Genomic DNA, 19,190 nt, shown 5'->3' on the forward strand with positions numbered 1-19,190 from the left:
TTTCTTCATTAATAAAACTTGGAACCTGTGATGTTCCCTGCAGCAGCCGAGCCATGGCCAATGCAGCTGAGCACACTGCTTCCTTGGACACATCCAAAGGTCAGAGCATGCCCTGATCCAACCTGCTCATTGTGGGAACTGTAGCTAAACACTCCTGTCCTGTGGCCAAGATGGAGCAAGAGCTGGAGGTAGCTGCCTGTCTTCAGCTCTGTTGCTTGGATGACAGATGCCTCTGTTTTCAGCAAGGTCTTACAATTGTCAGCAGAGCTGAAGCCTGTTCCTCTGGTTTAGAAGATCTGTAGAACTATTACACTGCTGTGCCGGTTTTTGCTTGATCTGGAGAGAGTGAAGTCTGCAGCTTGTAGAGTAAGGCTGTCAGTGAAATGTTCTCTCTGGATACATTTGGGCTCAGTCGTCTCTTTAGTATCAGGTCTGCCTTTTGCTATATTCTGGTCATTTCTTTGCATTGCTCCAGGAACTCACCAGTCAGATCCTGTAAAAGTGTGATCTGCTCCCTTTGGCCAACCACCACACTTGCTCATGCAAAGTGCCTCCTTGTAGCAGAAGCAGCATTTCGATTCACTTGCAATCAAAAGTCTGTGAAGGCTTTACTTCATGTTGGCTGGGCAGCAAAGCATTTTGAACCCTGAGTAAACCTGCTGAAAAGAGACAGTCTCCGTGCCAAAATTTGAAGGAAAAAAAAAAGGATTCTAATTTTGTTGAAAGTCCTTCAGTACTGCTCATACTGGAATTTCTAGTTTTATATTTTATTCGATATGATGAAGTGAAGAATGAATGTATGCTTGCCTTCCTTTCTGCTCCCAGATCTCTGCACCTCCCCTATGAATCCAATGGCAGTTGGAGAAGGAAAAAGAAAAAGAACAATGCTAGTATTTTGGATAAACTGTTGCAAAGCAAAATGTTTTTGTTTCCATAATGTTGCACAATAAAATTCCTGTTACAAGCCAGTTTTCAGAAACAGATATTTATCACCAAGCCTTCTCAACTAAGATGTGTTTTCGGGACACTTTATGATGTGTTTTCTTCCCATAGTGTAGAAAGAAATGTCAGCACAATCTGTTTGGCTTAAGGGCCTGATGCTGAGAGTCCTGCCATTGTCTTGCCTTCCAGAAGGGAGACTTTAGAGGGAACCCCCATCTTAGAAAGAAACGTGCTTTACAGTCAAGTTTCCTCGCTTACTGGCTGAGTTCTTGCTTCAGCATCCTGTACTTCAGATTTCCAGAGTAGTGAATAAAGAGGTATCAAATGATGTGTTACTGGTTATTTACTGTGTTTGGGGAGCCAGGAGGGGTCTGGTAGTTGCTGTGTGTGTGTAAAGAAGTGGGTCTCTGTATTTAGGTGATATCTGATTCGGAGCGCGTCATCACCAGCTTCGGTTCTTGAACAGCTTCCCAAACTTGCATCCTCCAATTTCTACTTGGGTGTGTTGCTACAGTTTTCTTTCAGGCTGACCCCTCTACAGTTAGGTATGATTATGGCTGTCCTAAAAAAATTAAAGACTGAGCAAATCTCCTCTGTAATCAGTGAGCTTGGACCAGGGAAGAGTCTGGCCCCAGGTAGGAAGTCGAGCATCCAGCTTTCCTGGCTCAGTTTTCAACCATGTCAGGGCTCTGTACTTGCATATCTTTCCCAAATGCATCTCTGGAGACTTTACAGGCTTTTTTTTTTTTTTTTTTTGGCTTTTTTCTTTCCTGAGGTGGTGTTTGTTGAAGTGCCGAGAGCCAGAAATTCTGATGCAACAACTTTCCTTGTTCAAATGACTAACGTTGCTCATGGGCCTTGAAAGCATTACTTAGCTAAAAGCCACTTGGGGAGTTGCTGCCTTAGAAAAGATGAGGTAATAGGAGTATAATTTTTGAGACAGATTACGTGTTAACTACAAGTTTCAGGACTTTTTACTCTTGGGACAGAAGCTGGAGTTACGTGTGCTGATCTATATCTATATCTGGTACGTGTGTTGAGGGTACTGTAGCAACATAGCCCATGCAGACTTGTGATAACCAAAGTAAATTCAGCATGGGATAGGAAATGTAGGTGAGAAACTTTCTCATTCTCCGTTCTGTGTGGCCCGTTTTTACCCATTTTACCTTTGAGAACCTATAACCTTACACTTTGTCAAGGAGGGGTGGGAAGAATCAGACACCCCCATTTAATAAGTGAAGAGCAGAAACTCACAGGGATCCAGTGCCTGAAGTAACAGGCGTAATTTTACATCAACCTTTGCTTCATTGTTCCACACCTCCAGGCAGTTGCTTGCTTTTGCTCTCCTTCACAAAAGTTTCCCCCATCCCACCTCTGTAGCCTTCAAAACTTCTCCCTCCCACCCTGTCAGTGTTGCCCGGGGCCAGGCGGTGCTGCCTGGCGCTGTCTGCCTGCCCTGCACCTTCTCCCATCTGCAAAGAGAAGAGGAGCACAAGGTGCAGGTACCCGTGCTGCTGTGGGTGGCTGGCAGGGCTCAGCACAGGGTGGTCCAGCCCCTTGTTTTGGGAGCTGCGGTGGGCAGCGCAGGTGTCACAGGCGTTCGCAGCCTCGGCTGGGAAATGAAAGCAAAGGGCTTCATCTCGCTGTTGCTGTGGTTGTTGCCTGGCTGCAAATGGTGCTGGTCACCCCAAGCAGTTTGCATAGCTGTGGGCAAACAGACCAGACAGGTTTCCTCCCAAAGAGTGCATGTGACAACCATAAAACAATTAAATAGGCAATGTGCAACCAAGGGTTAGGAATTCTCCTCCCATGAAACCATTGGGTAACATGTACAGGGCTAAATCAGGCTCATGGCAGGATGTAGCTGTAATGGTGTCATCTACCTGCCTCCCTTTCTGTGTGTCTTAAGAGCTTGAATTTGTGTAGAAATAGAGATCATCTCTGTCTAGCACTCTGTGTTTGCTCTTTGGTAAATGTGTACTGTGCCTTTGCAAAATTAGAGTATCCCCTTTTTCAAAGGTGGCACTTGGATTTGTCAGATGCAGGCTGAATCTCATGTTAAGATTTTGGATTTGCCTGAGTCTAAAGGAGCACTGAGGAATCCCTGGATCCCAGAGCAATAGGATGACTCAGGTTTTCTGCCCAATGGTCCATTAAAAAAATTAAGGGCTGTCTTTTGAGGGTGTCCTTCATGTGTACATTGCTGCCTGAGCATCACTTCCCATTAGCTGTGTAATAAGATTTTCTGTCCATCTTGCCTGTTAATTATTTACCTTTGAGAGTGCATTCATAAAGCAACATGACTTATTTAGGGAAAAATGAAAAGCTTTCGCAAAGGATGGATGTTTTTTGCACTTTTTTTTTTCCTCCCTGGCAGTTTAAGTAGAATACCTTAAGACTGCAGATGAAAAAGGGATTGCTGTGAATGGGAGATTTCACAAATGAGAATGTTCAGCTCTCAGAAGGGGCAGCTGAAACCTCCAGTGGAAACAGGACATGAGCTTCAAATGCAGTGTTCCTTTCATAGAAACAGACTCTGTGAATGGTATCAGTGGGTTCACGCGTGGTCCAGGCTGATAACAGTTCATACGATGAGGGTGTGGTTTTTATCGTGGTTGGTAGTAAACAGCTGCACAAAACTTAGCATTTTGCACTTGACTTTATAAGCATGACTATCTCTGAGCTGGCTGGTTGCTGAACTCTAGGGTGGAATATCTAAAAGCATCTGAATCATTTAGGAGCACAGCCCTTAATGACTCTCGAATATTTTCTCTTTCACTTGGGTTCTTGTTGCTCCCCCTGCTTGTCTCTACAGTGCTGTAATTGTGCCCAGTCATTCGGAGAGCAGTGCCAAGGGTTCCTGCACCAAACAACTTCCTCTCCAGGACAGTGAGAAATGCAACAACACAAGGACGGCATTTGATAGACACCACTCTTCATGTGAATAAGCGAGTATATTTGTTCGTAGAGAAGAAATAAGGACCCTTCCACGTGAAAGCTGACAAAGCCATGTGCCCATCAGAAGGGATGTGTGGAAAGGAGAAGGAAGCTGATGCCAGACTTGATTTTGATGCTAATTTCTGTATGGGTAGATCTCCCCATGAGCAGCCCAGGAGAGAAAAGGAACAGAACAGAGGGGTTCAGAGGTGACATCAGCCCTGAGGAGCTCACTGTGCCTGTCCCCAGCCTTGAAGTAGAGACTGGTCAGCCAAGAGTGTCTCAGGATGTGAGAATGGTCAGCCGCCAGCATATCCAGCTGCTATTGCAGTGTGTTCCTCTGCTATTTCTGCTCAGAGCTGGGTTGTGCAGGAGGGGTTGCTCTGAATCTCCTAGACCTTGAGGAAGTTCTAGGCAGTCTGTCCTCCACCTTTTCCTTGCAGGAGGAACTTTCCAATGCTGCTTAAAGACACAACACTTGGAGTAATTCACTGTAATGCCCAAAGTCCAGTCCGTAGATGGAAAGTGTTCTGCTCATGCTGAAAACTCAGTGAAATTGTTCAGATGGGTTATCCTGAAAGGGATAACAGTGTTACAGGTTTATTGCAGAAATCAAAGGTTTGGCCTTGTTCCCTGGAGTGGGTTGAGTTGTGGGTTGCCTGGTCAGATTTTGCTCATCTGTATTGGAATCTTCCACATAACTCGGAAAATACCATTCACTAGCTACACTTTGGTAATGTCAAGAAGCTGAATGTGGGGCGGGATCTCACATTTACACAGATGCACACAGTTACGTGCAAGCACACACAAAGAGCTTGCAGTTAAAATCAATGTGTCTGTCTCTCTTTAACAGGGGAAGACAGCCCCAGCTGTGTATACAGCTTTGCGTTTCCCTTTGATCTCTGTTTCCAGTGTTTCTCGTGGGCTGGATCCTGGCGCTCCTCAGAGCTGGCTGCTCTTTTCCACGTTTGCAGCTGCATAACTGCACACAGAGAAGCTCGCTGGGGTGACCGGGCTGTAACTGATTTCAGCGGCTTGGGGCGCGGGTTCCTTTTCCCTGCAGCCCCTCCTGTTTGCTTTGCTCCTCTCCTCGCCAACCCGCAGGGCAGTGGATTGTGTCATTCTGTACTGGAAAATGTGCCCTGAAACGCCTCAGGATCCTCCCTTTTACTTTGCCTACCTGCTCCCACACATGTGGCATTGCTGCCCTTTTCCAGCTGCAAGCAGCAGCTACAGCTGCCACTCTGTAGAAGATCTGTCCCTCTGTCACCAGGGTCATACCTCAGAGAGGCAAAATTCCCCTTCGCTTTCCAGTGACTCGGCACGCTGCCCCTGCAGCTGGCTTGGGCCCTGTGCTGAAAGGAGGGCAAGAATCCGCGCTCTTCAGGCTGGAGTGGTGTTTTGTGAAGCTGTCACAGATGGGGCTGAGAGGGGCCTGCAGCGTTCCTTTGGTCTGTCCTCTTGCCCCAAGTCAGGGTGAGCTCTGTCTGAACCTTTTCTGACAGTTGCAAATCCAGCTTGGCCTTGAAAACCCTTGACAGCAGGGTTGCCCAGGGAGGCAGTGCAGCCTATTGCCCTGATCAACTGTTGTTACTGCTAGGAAGTTTTTCCTAGAAATGATTTCAGGATTGTTCTAGGGGAGAAAAAAGGCCCTTCAAAGTTGAGTGTCTCTGTGTGTGTCAAGGGGAGAGTCCCAAACGCTGAATATAGTCATCAGCTGTCATAGCAAGAATCACTGTTAGACTCTAGAAGTACATCAAGGAATTCTGGCTGAGATAAGGAAATAGATAGAGAAAAAAATACTCATCTTTCTTTTTCCCAATGCATGTTTGCTACTTCACCTACCCAGAAAAGCAACTTTGCCAGAAGAAGTGGGAAACCGGATGGGAACACTTTGTCTCCTGTGGATATTCTACGTAATATGACCCTCTTAGGAAATGCGCAGAGCCTGTTCTCTGTGGCGTGACCTCTTTTAAACTTTTCTTGGCTTGGAAAAGCAGCTTACAGGCTTGGTGTTCACTGGAAAAAGCACATATGGGCATGCATTTCAGTGAAGGGATTGCAAAGGGGGAGGAGAAGGGAAATCTTAAATCTGGTGTCATATCCTTCAGGAAAACATGTGAATGCCCTCTGCAGTCATGAGCATCTCTTGGAGTTTCTTTGAGTTGTGTTTGTTTTTTCTTAGTGATCTCTGAGAAAAAATTGTGTGGTGGGGAAAGAGTGGAGTGGGAAGGGGGTTGTACTGTTAACTGGGCACATGGTGAATGGTTGGCAGTAGTCGCGGTGCGAAACTGTTGTACGTAAGTAGGGGACTCCATAAGCCCTGTGGGCTGGCTGGTCTGTGCAGACAGTGCTGCCTTGCATGTCCCATCAGCCATCCAGGGAAAACAAAGTGCATGAGTTTCTCAAAGGCTCTTGTGTGTGTGTGTGTGTGTGTGTGTGTGTTTTTAAAGGAGCACTCTTTAAAACTGTTCTGTTATTTAAAGTGAAAAATATGATTGATCTTCCCAGCTCTTGTAATCTCTACTGCAATTCTGGTGATATTCTGTGATTCTCGAATCCCAGCAACTGGAGTTAAGTGTTTTCTATCCCTCACATAAAACCAGTTTATGAGCCGGTGTAACCTATGTATTTAAAAAACAGGAAGGAGAAGGAGCATCCTATGTAGGTGTTTATGTTTGTTTCTTTAAATCATGTGATGTCTGAGCTACTCTGGTGTATTTTTTTTAAAGGGGCCTAGATAATAATCTTTTGAATGCATGGAATTTACAGTCAGACATCAGAAACTGAATGTTTTAAAGAAATAAAAGGTTTTATGACTGCTTGATTGCAGAGTCAACAATACAGCCTTCATCTTGTCCTGATTCTGACTAAACTCCTTTGAACTTTGCTGAAATTCCATCTTGGGAATTTTTCAGGACAGAGGCAAGAGGAGACTTAAGATAGTTTTTGCTGCATATGTGGAGGGATTGATCCATTTTAAGAGATCTGGCCATCTTGTACTCTTGGCATTATTAACCAGCAGAGAGAGCTGAATGAATTAGCTTCCCCAAGTGTCCTGCTCTCTGGGCACGTCACACACCAGTGTCATTGCGGAGCTACACAAGCACCTGAAAGCCAAGAGCAGATTTAGCTGCACGGCGCTCCGTGAAGGAATTAGGATTAGCTCCCTGTTGTGGACGAGCGGTGCGTGCTTCAGTTCCTCGGGGGATTTACCTGCGGTCACGCAAGCTGTCTGTGGACAGGACTCTCACTGAAAGGCCTTGCCTGCTGCATAACCCTCTCTTGGTTCTGCAGAGAGCCCACGTGTCAGCTCCATTGGGTTGCTGCTTCGCCCTTCCTGAAAGTGCGTGCAAACTCTGCAGGCTAGCACAGCACTAGGAAAGTCAGGAAATCTGTGCTTCTGGTTTGCTGTTTGGCTCTCATGATGAGGAGACCCACTGCAGTCTCTCCCCAGATGAATGATTTGCAGTGCAAATTATCTTTTTTGGTTGTTTTTCTTGTTTGTTTTTAATTATTGCTGTTTTTAACACTAGTGCTTTTTGAAACCAACAAGGAGCAATCCCAGGACAGGATGCTGTATGGAGAATACCTGACCATGAAGCAGTAATTTTTTTTGCCTAAATTCTTGAGGGACATATGCCTTACAAAATAACAGGGAAGGAAGGTTGTGGCTGTGATTATAATGCAATGCCACTGCAGGTTTTTCTGTAAGCTCGTGTGGTTGTTTTCTTAATATTGTCCTGTTAGTTTCCATCAAACTAGAGGACTAGGTGTTCCCAGCTCCTTTTTTTATTATTATTATTATTATTATTTTTTCTTTCCAAAACAAACCATGAACCTTTCAGTGTCTGGTCTGTTCCCAGGTGAGATCCTAACCCTTTTCCTGCTTGGAGAATACAAGTGAGTGAGCATAAGGCAGCTAATCCTCCCACAAATGTTAGTTTACTCAACTACAGCTGTTCTTGATTTGGGGGAATTAAAATCCTATCAGTTTGTGGCATTGCTGACCCAGGCAGGGGTTGTAATGATCTTCTCCAGCTGATCAAGGGTTCACTAAGCATGTCCTGTGCTTAATATAATGACTTTTTGAGCCCTGTTGGAAGCATTGGGAGTTTTGTAGTTGAGCTGAAAAAAGTCAAGCAGTTTTCATGTCTTATGGATACATTTTGTCTTGTGTTCTGCCCAAGGAGATGGTTTCCCAGTGGGCAGCTTCATGCTTCTTCCCTGTATGAGGTTTGAGCAGTTCTACATCTCTTGGCCTTCACATGAGCCCGGAGGAGAGAAAGAAAATGCAAGGAAGATGTCAAGGGTAGTTAAAGGGAAAGGGCGAGACAGGGGATTTATTTTTATTTTTTTTTTTTCTCTGTAAGTTTACATTGTTGTAATTTGCTAGGAGATAAACCCTGCTCCTCTTTGGAAGAACTCTATTGACAATGAGTTTGTATTAGCACATCACAGCAATTAAGCAGAAGCAATGTGTGTTTTCACAGTCTCTGGTACCTCTTTTCAAAAACTTCTCTTTCCTGGTACCTCTGTATGTGAGAACATGAGGACACGACTCATCTGTTGTCATGGTGCTGGTAGCTGTGCTTCTCTGTTGGGGTTCCCCTGCTGAGTAAATATGTAGTTCAGTTGCGTTAAAACTGTTTGTCGCATGACATTAGCAAACTCCGAGACTTTTGAAATACAGTATTACTGCTCTTTGTGTGCAAAAAATCCATATCCAATATGAAAAATAGCGCTAGGATCTCTTAAATTCTCCTTGTGTTTTTTTCTAAACGTACGTCTGATAGTGACCTTGGCTGGTAATTCCTTTTTTCCTGGGAAGTCTGAGATTAAATTTAGAATAATTTTACAAGATGAAATTACATGCACTGCTTCCTCTGTTCCAGATGTATGCCCTCTACACCTGAAAGGTGCAGTAGGTATTTGATGGCTCCTTAAATATTTCGGACAGTGTGAAGAGGTATTAGATGTAGAGCATGTGCTTTCCTTCTGGCATAAAAGATTCTGTGTAAACAAGTGTTCCAAATGGTCACATTCTAAGAATGTTTTTTCATTAGGAATTATCATTTTCTTCTGTGAGGTGAGGAAACTGAAATATAGCTTCAGAAAATAAATGTATGGAGTGGAAAAACTCTGTCCTGTCTTAATGAACAATGAAAATATCTTTCAGTAGCAATAGCTTATCTGGGGAATTTAAAAATCATGTTAATGACAAAAATAACATACAGTATCTGATCAGAATATATTAATGATATCAGCAACTATTTCAAAAACAGGAATTATGTTTTGACAAATACGAGTTTGGTAGCATCCTTTGGTCTTTAACCTATGGACAAATGTCCATCTTACAAAGCAAGTTCTTGCTTCTTTTGACTGGTTAGTGGCATTACTAGTTTAAAAATTGACTATATTTAGTAGGCACCAAAGTCCAGGGTTTCTTTTAGTTGTATTACGAAGAAGCAGAAGCTCTGATTTGAGGTCCCGTCTGTGCCTTTACTGCTGTGACACCCTGTGGGCCCTGGGGAGCTGTTTGCTGTAGCCAGGAGGTCCAGAGACACTGTCCAACTGCCAGTATCTCAGGTTCTTCCAGTCTCAATGCAGGCAGGTGGCCTTCAAGGCTCTCTGCAGATCCCTGCGAATTCATCTCTTTTCTGATGTGCACCATCTTTGATTTCTCCTTCAGAGGCTGTAAGGACTCACCGTAATGGCAGTAGGTCCAAACTGGAGAGCTCTTCCCTGTTGCCTGGCAATTTTAAAGGCAGTTAAGGATTATGGGGTGGGAGCATCCCCACTTCTCGGTGTCTGACTGCAGAAACCTTGCAGGAGCCTGAAATACCTCCTCATTTCTTTTCAAAGGCATGGTGCTCAGCCAGGGAACCTCTGAACAGAATAACCAAGAATAGCTGGTGAGTTTGGAAAAATCTTGGCTATCTTTGCCGGTGACCTAATTCTAGCAGTAAAGCTGGAAATCCATAGGTCGCAACAAAGCAGGTTACGGCCTCCACCTCGCCAAGGCCGGTTCTGATGAAGGCGCAGTGCTGTGGAGACTGCTGCCAGACTTGGTGGCTCTGAGTACCCTGCACATCCCTAGAAGGATGATTATAATGGTATTAGCGAAAACAAGGGCACAGGACACCGTTGGCTATTTAAAGACCCAGTCTATTTTTAACCACCTTTTAACAGAGTTTTTATTAGACTGGGCTAGTCAGGGCTTTATAATTAACCAGTCTGGATTGCATGTTGATGTTTACAGCTTGCTTTGTGTGTTCCCCGATAGCCAAATGCAGGATCATAACCATATGTTACAACCAGGGTAGCAAAACTGCGATACCCATGCATCAGGTAGTGAGCTTGATTGAAAAGTTGGTGCCAAATGATCTTGTGTGAGAGGTATCTGTATGTAACCATACCGGCAGCAACCAGCCTGTGTTTTTAGGTCAGAAGGAGAATGTGATGTAGAGCATTTATGGCCTGTGATGGCTACAGGGTTTAGCACAGTGTTGTAAGCACAGCTTAGCCTGAAAGGGGTTTGGCTGGTACCATCATGTATTGTGCTACAGTGAAGTTCAGTTAATTATACTCACCAGGGATTAAAATATTTTATGACTAGTGGCCAAGATCAATAATAGTAGATCCTCACTACATAATTTTAGGGGGACTTTAACTTTGATAAATAAGAATAATAGACTCTTCTGCAGAGCACCTGTTGCTATTTGATGTCTCTTAACAACTGTCCAAGTTGCTTTCAAAGAAAGGCCAAAAGCCAGAGGAGCTGGGAGGAGGGAAGAGAAACTGATGAACAGACACCGAGAGCTTGGTGCTGGATCTGGATGAAAATGAAGGGGCAGAAGAAAATGCCAGACACTGATTGACTCCATTCCTCTGCTGGGCCGGTGGCCACCTACCCTGCCCTCATCACCTCTTCATTGTGAAGCACAGGCTGTTGTATTTGATCTTTCTCTACCGAGTTGAAGCTGCCTGTCTCATTGGTGCCTCTGAAGATCAAAGGGGTTAGGAAAGGGTGAGCAGTCATGTTACCAAACAGCTGAGTTCTTTCTGGAGGAGGCACTTTCCCAAATGGTATCATTTTTATTACTGTAAGCATCAGTATTCCATTTTTTTTTGCCATTCCATTAAACATCCTAGTTTTGGAAGTCGTGGGATTACAGATGGTCTCTCTTTTTTAAATTATTTTCTTCGTTTAAATGAAGTTTCTGTATTCTAGCCCTCTAGTTCAAAGAGAAAAACTTCAAGATATGCAACAAATAGGACCCAAAGGCCCAGAAGTTATTGTGCGAATAAACTATAGCCCCAGATATATCACATCAGCCTCACAATTATAATGTTGCTTGGTCCTAATTGTTTGGGACCTGCTTGACTTCTGAGTGCAATTACGGGATCCTGTTCAGACCTCAGTGCCTTTGGCAGCTGTGTTGTTGTTCCAAAGAGTTTGCAGTACAGTGTCAGAGAGGAAGACAGAAGCAAAAACCTTTGCAGTGCTGGTTGGAGTGGAAGGGAAGGTAATAGAGACTCAGTGTGAGACTAGAGTGTATTTCCATATTTCACCAAGGGGTTTGAGGCCACCTGATTTCCCCTCTCTCTGTCTTTCTCCTCCTCATTTTTGATTTTGGAAAGCCTTGAAGGAATTCATTTGCTTTCAAAAATCATAACAAAATTAGGAGAGTCCTCTCAATAACATTCAGTTTTATACTTAGAGGGGTCTCAGGACAGGGAGGGACCTTGACAGCTGTGTGACAGAGGGTGATGGGAAGAGCATGTCTTCCCCCAGACTGCAGCAGCAGCTGAGGAAGACGCGTGTTGGAACTGACCAGTGGTGGCAACAGACCACTCAGCACAAGGTTTGTTGGTCTTGTAGCCTCTGTTTGCCCAGAGCCTGAAGCTCTGCCAAAGCTGAAATCAGTGATGAGTCTTCCTATCTGGAAGAGCAGCGGGGAGAGGTGATGTCTATGTGCCTGGGGGGTTTTGGCCACACGCTGGCTCTGAGATGCGAGGTGTGCAGGGCTGGGAGACAGTCAGGGCAGGGTTGGCAGAACAGCCTCTTCCAAGCTGTACAATGGACACTGCAGGCAGTGTATTTTAAGTTAAAATCCTCACTTTATGCTTACCATAAGGCTTGCAGCTTCTGTTGCAGATGTTGAGAAGGGTTTGTGTGCTACAAAACTGGCCATTTTTTTCCAAGTATCTCAGTTGTTTGGAAACTTCCTTTCCCAGTGTGCCTTGTCTTGGTCTTGTGACTGAGGTGGCCTTTGGACAAAACACTGCTATTGCGGAGTGCATCAACACATTGCTGTTTGTATTTCATTTCCACTTATGGGCTTGATTCGAGATGCTGCTTTCTTGACCACTGTACCACCATTTATCTCCCTGTTATGTAGCTCGGTGCCATGCAGAGGTGCATTGATGTGTGTGACTTTGAAAAGCTGCACTGCCTTGTTGTTTTTTCTTATTGTTCTTACTATTGTTTAATCATAGGTCTATTCATTGGTGGTTTGTTCTTCATCTGCCCTTGATTTGAGAATACAGTTGGGTTTATGTTCATCTTTAATTTTTGCAGACAGCTCTGGTATGTTTAAGAACAGGCTGAAAATTTTGCCTATACAACTTTTTTGTTCCTTTAAATTCCTATTTATAATTTACTGTCAATTCTCTTTATTGTGGGTCCTAAATTTTCATTTCTTTTGAACGACAGACAGGCTTAAAAATGTAAATATCTAAAGGCTTTTTTTTCAATTACTTTTTCATAGCACATTTTATTAGCATTTGGAATACAAATACTCCTACATGCCAGGGAGCCACTGGTAGAGATTGACTGGAAACAAAGAGGCAAATGAGCAAGCATCTCCTAAAACTGGGGGCAAACACAGTAAAATAAATAATCGTGAGAAGAGATCTGATTGAAAATCAGAAAACAAGGCTTGTTCTGGATGATTTCACAGCTCAGGTGGAGAATATTACCTTTTAACTGCATATTTCTGAGCCAGATTTCTTTCTCAAACGCATGTCTCCTCTCTTGTGTCCGGTGGTACTGGGGTGCACAACTGTGAGTGTGTTTGTTGCTGGCTGGAGCAGCGTTACTGCTCCTGGCCAGAGGGATCGCAGTGATCACTGATGCTTTACAGCAAAGGAAGCACCAGCTCGGCCCCTGGCACCCGGGTCCTCCCCATCCTGACCTGGGGCCTTCCCAGAACCTCCAGTCCACTGACAACAAGCATCCAGTAAAGCAGGGGGTGGGTAGTGATGCAAAGAGGGCTGTGCTGGGGGTTAAAGACAAGAGTAAGGAGAAAACATCAAGTCTTGTGATGGCTGTTAGAGATCAGCATGTCTCTGACCTGGGAGTTGCTTTTAGAAGGAAACCATGTTTTCCACCATTTTCCCTGCCCTGTGGTTTTTGCATGTGCTTCTCATTACTTCTATCTCAAAATCATTCTTGTCCAATGAATTATTGATGTGGGGTCACTTGCGTTTCTCCAGGAATTGCTTTCTTTGACCAGTGATCCCTCTTGAATTTTTTAAGCAATCTATTAGCTCTGAAATCCAAACAAAGTTGGTGGTTTCTAATTTCAGGGTTAAGTTAGACCCAAGTTTGAAAAGGTGTAGAGAGAAGAGGAGAAAGGCAGAGGGGAAGGATTATAACATCCCTTTCCATGTTAGAATCTTCCTTCTGCTGTTTTTTTCAGTGGTTCTTTGGTTTAATTTGGTCCTGTCTTTTTTAACATCTTTTGGAAATCAGCTGTCTGATTTAGCCTCACTGAGGTTTGAGCATATTCCTGATGTGGAGCACATGCTTACATATACTGGTGAATTCAAGCCCTATAGACCTGCAGGCACAGCACAAAAATATCTTGGAAATGCTTTTCTTTTCCCTCAGATGCTCCCTTCTTTCCACACACAAAAATCAGAATTCAGCATTTTGAAATGCTGCTGGAGGCGAGATGGTCATTTCCTGTTGGGAGAGAGGTTTGATCTTTTAAAGATGGGCAGAGTGTCTGTGTGTGTGTGTCTGTGTTTTGCAGATGTTCAGGCCTTGATTCAGCAAAGTCGATCTGGAGTACCAGACTAGGGGATAGTGCTGAATCTGGTAAACCTGCTGCTTCAGAGCCGAGTGTGCACATATCTGTGACTGACTCCTCAGCAGAGAAAGTTTCTTGTCTCAGTTTCCATTACTTCTGCCCACAGTGGAAGCTGAAAAAAAACCCCACAAACCCAAAACTTGTCCTAGCAAAAATGCTGCAGTCTCACCAGGGATATTTACATTCAGGGGTGGTTCCCTGATGGTTGTGCCTGCAGCCACAGCAGTGACATCTGCAAGAGGAGAATGGACCCGAGCCAGGGGGTCACCCTTTTTTAGGGGGTGGACAGAGATTTGGCTGAGCCCACCAGGGACTGGGGGGGTAAATTGCCAGTGGCCTTCCAGCCCTGGGCTGATCCTCACAGGGGGCTTCTCAGGCATTGAAGGTAGGTGGGTTTCTAGCTCCAGTGTAGCCCCTTTGTGACCAGCAGACACAAAGCTTGGAGATACCACCACAGGTCCCTCAGCTCCCTGGGGACTCCCTGGGCAGGGGAGGGGCTACTGGCTTTGTGCCCAGCTTGCTGTGGTGCAGAGTGGTGCAGTAGGTTGATTCCTACCCAAACCCCTCAAAAATGTCCTCAGAGCAGTGGGGGAAGGAAATGGGAGATTTTTTTCTTTTTATTTTGCACCCACACCTTTTTCTGCACTGCAGTTGTAATCCAGGCAAAAGGGAGCCCAGTTCCTGCAGTAGGATTTGGGTGCGTGTTGTACAGTGAGACAGCTGGAGCTATGAGCAAAAAGCGCGCATAAATAAAGGCTTCCTTCCCAGGCTTTATATAATCAGAGAGGATGATGTCATTGGGAGCTGGAGAGGAGAGCAGACTGTGAAATTACAGCCCTCTGCAGCCAGGCAGAGCCCAGTGCAAGGAGGGGCTGCACAGAGCAAGGGCCAGGCTCCTCTGCGAGAGAGGCTCAGGACAGAGGGTCTGGGGGCTCAGGCTTGGAGGGGATGTGGTCTGCCTGTTTAGGGGCTGATGTACCTTTTCCCACAGCAGCTCCTGGCAGAGAGGACATCCTCGCTCTGCTTGTCCTCCACATCCCTTGCTTCTAGACTTCCGCACAGAGGAGGAAGCAGAAGTGGCGGAGGGGCTCTGTCCGAGCCGGAGTTGCCAGGTGGAACAAAATGAAAGGTTGTCCTAAGCTCTTTGGAACAGAGAAGTTCATGTTAGGCTCTGGTTTTCCAAAGCTGATTGTGTGCTTTGCTCCTTTTGTGGCCACCCTGGTGCCCCACATGTAAATCTCAAACAGGAGTCTTCCCCCTCATCAAGCTGAGCAGGAGGGAAGCGCTGAGCTGGTCTCTTGCGATAAAGGAGTACCCTCTCCTTTCAAGTCCTCCTTGGATTCCTTTTTCAGCACATCCAGCATCTACCATGTACTCCTGATGCTGCTGTGAGAGCCTGATTTTTTTCCAAGGCCCTTTAGGCAGGAGAAGGGGCTCTGGCTTCTCCCATCTACCCTGCAGCTAGTGTGCAAAGGCTTTGGCCTTGGCTGAAACTGGAATTCTCCTTCTGTCACCCTCTGTCTTCCCCAGGATGAAGGCAGCCTTTTGCACCAAGCCCAAGTTGTCTCTCTGTTATATAACAATATGGGCATTTAGACTTGTTTTTCCAGATATTGGCAGATGCGTCAAATATTGGCATAATCCAGTGGTTTACATGGAAAGCCGTCTGTCTCTGTCTGGAGCCTGCACAGTGCTGGTATTTTCATTGAATACAAGAGCCTTTAGCACTGTCAAAGCCACTTGCAACAGGGTCCAGGTAAAAAAGGGAAAAAGACATTCATATCATGGCCTGACCCATGGGATTACAGCTGCCCACGTTCACCTCCAGGACTTGATAAGAAAGATGAATAGGTTTGTGATTGCTTTTCTTTCTGCAACGGTCTTTCAGCTAAGTTTGCTCTGATGCTTTTGAGCTTTGGAGTTTTATTTCTGAGGTTTACTGAAGGCACCCATCAGTGTGCCAGTCCTGGCTTTGTGCTCCATGGCTTAGGAACCCATCGTGGTCCACTCGAGGGCTGTTGGAGATTGAGAGAGGTCAGGGACTATGACCAGGTTAGTTTTTAAAAGTAAAAAGGCAAGATATTGAACACTGTGGAGGGGAGAGGGCTGGGGAAGCTGTTTGATTTGATCTCTCCGATGGAAAACAACATGCTGATGCACCAGGACAGTTTGTGGGCTTGGTTTGCTATCACAGCTGCACCGGGCCTGGGCAGCTCCACCAGTGCCATCCCAGCAGCGGGAGGTGGCTGCTGGGGCTGAAGGGCCCAGCTGTCCCTGTGCTCCGAGCCTGGCTTGCTGCTCGGTGCTCATGGAAAGCCTCTTGTGTTACCCTGGTTAAGTTGTGGTTGGAGATATAAATGCACTTACATTTGTAGTGGCATCAAAACTCAGTGCAGCTCAGCTCTGAGTGTGAAACAAGGGGAAAATCCAGCAGCAGTGCAAAAGTGATTGCTTTGGTCAAACCTCTTCCAAACCTGCCTTGGCGCAGCCAGTGCAACCTGTCCCTGCAGCATGCTGGTTGCCTGAGTCAAGGCCTGCGCTGTGGGGAGCTTATCAGCTCGTGCTCACTCCCTCCATCACAGGCAGGTGTCATGTCCCTCCCCCCGATGCCTGGTGTGCCAGCAGAGGCCATCGCCACACTGTGGGCCACCGCCTTTGGCCACTGGCCAGCAGTGCCGCTGGCAGGAGTGGCTTCTCTGAAAACCATCTGGGTGAGCCTGAGGAAACCTTCTGGACTTTGAGAGCCAATGTGGCAATTCAGGACTGGGGGAATGTCCCCTCTGAGGCCACAAAGTCATGGAGATGTAACTTTCTGACAGCTTTTCCAGTGTTGCTGTGGGGACAGGCACTCCGGCTGCTTTGTTCTCTCCCTGCCCTTGTCGGGGCCTGCAGAGCACAGCAACCTTCTTCGATCCACCATGGTCCTGGGACACAATGGGAATTGTATTAGTGCTCAGGGTTTTATTACATGTCTGGATTTTGCATATAGCATTCAGATGCTTAACACGGTTGATCTCATCGGGTCTGCAAATCACCTGGCTTTTGACATGGCAGATCAGTGCCATCCTTTTAACCAGCATCTAGGCAGTGCAGCCACTACTCGCTCCTGCCCAGAGTTGGTGGCTGGTTCCAGGAATCACAGTTCCTGGTGCAGCATTTTCCCTGGTTCCTGGTAAAACCTCCAACACCAAGACTCAGCCCAAAGCTCCGGCTGTAGATGCATTGTCTATGTCTCTCTGTGTTCAGAAGTGGGCTGTGATTGACACTGCTTAGATCATGATTTAACGAATTTCTTGTTTTCTCTTGCACAAATAATTCAGTTTTCACCATGGGCTGGGAGCTGCCCTTGCCCAGCAGGGCTGAGGTGGGATCTGTGGTCCCTACCTGTAGCAGGTGCTGTGTAGCAAATCCCCTGTTAGGTGGAACTGGTCCTGCTCCTCACCCCCAGCTCTGTGCACACATCTTTAGCTCTTCTCAGGCTGCATTTTTAACTTAGGCTGATCCTGTCAGTGAAGTGTGTGGCTTGTGCTGTGAAGAGACATGTGCTGCTCCATGCTGCAGCTTGGTGGCTGTGCTCTGACAACTCTGACGTGGTGACTTGTCTCTGTGGCCATTCAGGAAGCCTGTGGGTTAGCCAAAAGTGGGTTCAAAACCGAGAATATCTTTAACCACAAGATCCTCCTCCTCCTTCTTTCTCTAGCTGCAAGAAGTCAGTGTCCATTCTCCCATGGGATGACATGAACTATAATGCTGGTGTGAACCAGCAACAATTTTTTCATTGCTGGCCCAGCAGGTCATCATGAGACGTTGGGCAAACAGCTGTAGTGAGTGGACACAGCTCCTGTTGATCAAGCTCTACCTTGAAAATAGGCTTCCAGGTGGAAAGAATCCCCTTGTGTCAGCTGTATGGGTTCAATGACAGTGGGGTTTGCCCTAGAGCAAGCTGACAAGTAAAAGATGAGATTGATATGATTACTGTTTTTTCAGTTTGATTTTTGGATCATGATTTCCCTTTCCCGACCCTTTGGGTTGTTAATATTTAATGAAAAATACGTGTTCTTCAGGGCCCTTGCTGGTCATATGCAGCCCTGTGGCTGTTCTTGAGACAGAGTGATGGACCCTTTGTAAGGAGATTTATAATAGAAACAGTGAGGCGCTCACGGCTACAGCACCACTAGTGAACACTCCCCTGCACTGACAGTTCATCAGTAACACCCCTGACCCTTCCACCCTTAATCATCCTTGCTTGTCACTGACATAATTGCCTGATTACAGACTCCTCTCCCCCACCCCTTTCAAACTGGGTGCAATAGTGAATTTGAAAAACAAATGGAAATGAACTGTCCGTGCTCTTTTTTTCTTTTTTTCCTCTCCTTTCCCTGCATTGAGGTGGATCAGGCTAAGATTCGGTTTCTTTGTGCCTGAGAAGGGGCTGGGATAGGCTTTCAGGACTCTTTTGCCCCAGTGTTTCTTGTCTGTGAATGGTGGAGCTGATGTCATTGTGTTATTGATTGGGATGACAAGTTTGAACATAAATCATTAATGTCTGAGAAAGAGAGAGGGAGGGGAGAAAGGCAACCCACACTTGATAGTTTTCCATAAATCTGCTCTTCGTTCCTGCATACGTGATACAGGAGACAGTGGGAACAGTCTCCTTTGCAGCCCGAGGATGATGTGCTTTGCCATTGCTGCCTGAACTATTTACCCCAGAACATGTTTCCATATTCTGCAGAAAGTGGCTCAGATCCTCAGCAGCACCGTCGTGCTGGAGCCTGTCTCTGTAGACGTGAGCCAAGGTCAGAACACTGCCCAGGGGAAGGTCTCCAGTTCTCTTGTTCCCACAGACCTTGCACCCCAGCAGCGTTTCAGATCTGGGCACAAAAAGGAGTAAGAGTGTGGTTCTTGGGAATTACCATCCCTCTGGTGCCTTCTGTATCTGAAATGGGTTGTGTTTGGATGGTTTGGGCTGACCATGTTTCTTGTTGAGCTTCTTAATTTTGTGCAAAAAGACTGTACTTAGATCAGTTCATAGCAAATGTCCCCGAGCCAGCAGTGCACGAGTGTGCAGGGAGTAGCAGAGATTTGAACCTGCTTTCACAAGAGCTCTTCTCAGCAAAAGAGACAGCAAATAGCTGAGAGAGAGGAAACCCAGGAGATACTTGTACCATTTGCCTGTGTGCCTTGCTCCTGCACAAAGTTCATCCAGATGAG

At 45.9% G+C, this 19,190-nt stretch overlaps 1 protein-coding gene and 1 long non-coding RNA gene across 3 annotated transcripts in view; one reads left to right on the top strand and one right to left on the bottom strand.

The window, feature by feature from the left end:
- The window catches only part of MXI1 (MAX interactor 1, dimerization protein), a 56,248-nt gene that overhangs the window by 32,127 nt on the left and 4,931 nt on the right, over positions 1 to 19,190 (top strand). The window lies entirely within an intron of this gene.
- On the bottom strand, positions 7,658 to 18,190 carry LOC309440004. The gene is made up of 3 exons (XR_014184101.1): positions 16,347 to 18,190; positions 14,959 to 15,121; positions 7,658 to 8,493 (listed from the first exon to the last, which is right to left on the bottom strand). It is a non-coding gene; the product is annotated as an uncharacterized lncRNA (long non-coding RNA).

This window comes from Streptopelia decaocto, assembly GCF_964273445.1.
Source record: "Streptopelia decaocto genome assembly, chromosome: 5".
NCBI classification, from domain to species: domain Eukaryota; kingdom Metazoa; phylum Chordata; class Aves; order Columbiformes; family Columbidae; genus Streptopelia; species Streptopelia decaocto.